This window comes from Octodon degus, unplaced genomic scaffold, assembly GCF_000260255.1.
Source record: "Octodon degus isolate 3935 unplaced genomic scaffold, OctDeg1.0 scaffold00021, whole genome shotgun sequence".
Lineage (NCBI taxonomy): Eukaryota > Metazoa > Chordata > Mammalia > Rodentia > Octodontidae > Octodon > Octodon degus.
Window position 1 is genome coordinate 21054617 of NW_004524597.1, and position 4157 is coordinate 21058773.

A 4157-nucleotide genomic window follows, 5' to 3' on the forward strand; every position below is an offset into this window, starting at 1 on the left:
TCTCTCTCTCTCTCTGTCTCTCTCTCTGCTTTTTAGATCTTTACAAGGAACTTGACTTTTATTATGCATCATTTAAATGGGAAATCCAGTGCATAGTTGTTAGCAGAGCAGCAGCATGATCATGTTGATTTCTTTTACAAGATTGCTTAACTTTCGTTACGCTGTGGATAGATGACAAGCATATGAAGTTCAGAAGTAGAAGGCCACTTAGAAAATTACCATAATGATCTAAACAATTGATGTTTGTTTTAATCACACTTATGATTAGATAAATTAGAAGAATTAATTGTATTCTCATATATCCTAAAGTATAACTGACAGATATATTGACAGTTTAGACATAATACTCTTTAAGTAAAGCATTCATTTCTTATTCTTTAATAAAAAGAGGCATGTTACTTTTCTTCAAACTACACACTTCTGGGTCCCTTAAAGGCTACTACATCATAACTGAGTTTGTCAAATGAATCAGTTTCAAGTTAGGTGGTAGTTAAAAGAAAAAAACTATCTTTTACCTTTATTCTTTGTCCTTTCCCACTTTCCATTTTTAGGTGGAAATATACTCCAAAAATTAACTTAAAATTATAGCTTACATTATATACACATTGTAATTTAAAATCATTGTATACCTTATAGTATAAAAATAAAGATTAGCATTTAAAGCATGTCTTAGAAAAGATGAGAAAGAAAAGACTAACTTATGTGGATTTAAATAAATGATTTGTCATTATTTTATTTTGCATCTTTGTTGTAAGAGTATTTAATTTTTTTTTTTAGCAAAATCTCTTTCTGCAATCTTCCATAACTGGCGTTTACTTTATTTTGCTTATTTCAGTGCTCAGGAAGAAGAATGTGATTATATGGTCACCAAAAGAAGCCATAATACTTTGCTTTTCAAAATTCTGTAAATAAATGTAGTGACTGCATCAAGGGTCTATGCAAAGGAGGGCTGCTCATTGGTGCATGGATCACACTACACCAGTGTAACCAATAAAAGGCAGAGTCGGTCAGTAATGTCTTTATTTGGGTCACCAGGGCATCAGCTAGTCTCTGATTTTACATAGCAAAGGCCCTAGAGTACCTTGTCAAACGTACTGTCTCTGGGACAATCTGTAATCAAGGAACATCCTTAATAACTTAAGGTACTTTGCTTTTTCAAAGAATTTCCCATGTTTCCTTTTATCTTTTCTTTTTTATGTTTCCCTTCTTTTATTTCTACTCACAAATATTTATCATGCATTTTCTCTAGGACAGCCTGACAGTTGCCCAGAAGTTGGGATAGGAAGACATAAAACCCATGCATTCAACTGCAAAATATGAAATGAGTTGGACAAGTAAATAAACATGATGAAAACTTTAAAATGGTAAGATGGATATATTCACTATATATCACAAACATCTATGTATAATTTTAAAAGAAACAATGTTAGTATGGTCATGCATATGTAATTATATCAAAAATTTAAAGGAGAGAGTGGTTTACAAATATTCCCTTACAAAAAGAACAGAAGTCATTAATGAATCACAAGTTAGTGTTCATCATAAAACTAATCCTAATGAATCATGGCAATAACTACAAATACTCTTTGGAGAATGAGATAAGAAATAGGGTTTTGGTAGGTCAATATCAAAGACTCTTTACAAATGTATGTCTGTCCTCCCCAAAAGAAATTAAAGCTATAATAATTTCAGAAATATGTTAGTAGAGTCTAGAAGAGTAGATTAATCCTACCAGGAGGCTGCATTGTGCTTTGTTTCTTAAAGACTGGAAATTATTTTGATTTGTAAAAGTGAGACAGAAGAATTCTAGGGAGTGAGGAGATTATAGCAAAGCACTGCAAAGCCATAAATTGCTGTGTTTGCAAAGCCAAATAAAATAGGATATCTTACCTGAGAAAAAGAGACATAATGCTGCCTGGTAGGGCATGTGCTTGGAAAGGAAGAGGACAAGTGAAATAAATTCGTTTCTGGTTAATTAGTTTCTCTTGTGGCATACCTTGATTTTACCATTCATGATATTTGATGTCATTACTATCTATGGCTGTGGAATCTCTGCTTATAAACACTTTTGTTTTTCAAACAATTTGATTTTCAAGTAGAAGTGTTTGGCAAAATTTTGCTTTGGTATGCAAATTCTGTATTGGGTGACAGACTTGGCCGTGGCCATCTTCCTTACATAAACACAAATGAGGCCATCTTGGGCAAAACTGAAGAGCAAATTAAGTGGGTTTTATTTTTAGGGGGAAGGGAGGTATGGGGGATCAAACTCAGGACCTTGTACTTGCCAGGCAGGTGCTTAGACTGCTGAGCTATCTCTCCAGCCACCAAATTAAATTTTGAAGTGAGTTACCACTGTAGTCGTTAGTATATCTAATTTTCTTTTGAGGATAGAGATTTACTCAAGGTTATTAAAATGATAGTACACAGGTCTGATCGCAAAATTTATTGATCACTTACTATGACCCAGAGTTTTATGTACTGGAAGACTGGAAGAGGGTCTCTACATAGGAAGAATATTAAAAACAAAAATAAATTATTTTCCTTTATTTTTTTGTGTTTAGGACAGGGGGTACAGGGTGTATAGGGTCTTGCTATGTAGATCAGTGATCTTCCTGTTTACAGCCTCCTAAGTGCTGGGATTATAGGCACAAGCCACCACGCCCACTCTCAGCGCCCCTGGCAGGTGGGGCCGGCATGGCAGGCCAGGGATCAAACCGTGGTCCCTGAATCTGCCTAAGCAGGCACTTTAATCCGCTGAGGTATTTGGCTGGCCCTCAAAAATAAATTATTAAAATATATTTCAGAGATGTGAGAATTATAATTTGAAATGAAGATGTCATTGTGAAGATGACATTTGTGCTAAAACATGAAAGAAAGGGAGACATTCACACAGATGGTGCAAGGAAACTCAACAGAAAAAAAAAAGCAACCTCTTAAAATTAAGCTAGTTTTCCTTCCATTCAATAAATTCTTTCCCTTTCACAGTATCTGTTGTACCACTGCTGATTTCTGCTGGCCTTTTGAAAAGAGCAATTAATGCTTAAGTTTTTTTTCTTTTTATTCTTATTATGTTTTTTCTTTTGAATTTCTCACAACTTTTATGTTATTGTTATTGTTTTGTTTCTTTTTTTCTTTAAACAAATCTTGCACATCCATATCTGGTAACCTGAACAACTAATTTGAAGATAACGTCATGCAATGCAGCAACCATTGTTAAATTCCTATTACTTTGCTAAGTGACATTTTGAACCGTTTCTAATGCTTTGCTTTTCAAGCACTAGTTCGTATTCTTTAAAAAAATTTAAAAAGCTAAGCTAGTGCAACTCAGGCCTGGAGGGAGATGACTGTTGTTATAAGGAGAATGTGTCACAGGGCAACATAAAATGATGCTAGAGAGTAGAGGGGGTCATGATAAAAAGATAAGAGGTTACACACATTGATCAGTTTTAAGGACTGGCTTTTACACCAAATGAGATATAAAGGCATCAGAGAAACTTCAGCAAAATAGAACTGGCCTGATTTATATCACATAAGATTTAATCTGGGTAAATGACGTGTGTGTGTGTGTGTGTGTGTGTGTGTGTGTGTGTGTCTTTGAATTTCCCACCCTACTCGCTGCACACACTCAAGATAAAGCAACCAGAAAAGAAAAACCAAAACTCATGGACAACATTGTACGTAAACCAGATGACACAATTTCCATATGAATTCCAAATCACTGAGTGAATGCAAAGAAATGAACACTGTCAATAAGATCTGTAAAATATTAGCAGCTATTCAGAGAGAACCAAAGCCTGAGAACTAGGAAAACTCCGGTTGGAAATGGTGTTCACTAGAAATCTCAAGGGGTCAATGTGAGACCACCATACAAACTGGGAAGTGGCTTTGTGAGCTTCTAGCTTATGGGTAAGTGCAAGCTTGCTGAATACAATGTGGACCCTGAACCATGATCTCTGGAGAGCATTTCCTACTGAGAGCGAGCAACTTTCATTGCAAAAATGACACACTTAAAAAACAGCAAGGCATGAGAAATAAAAAAAAAAAAAAAAAAAAAAAAATGAAACACTTAAGGTATAGATCAAGACACGTACAGGATGAGTCTGAAAACTTTGTCATACCAGAAATTCAAACCATTTAAACCACACTGCAAGGGCTCA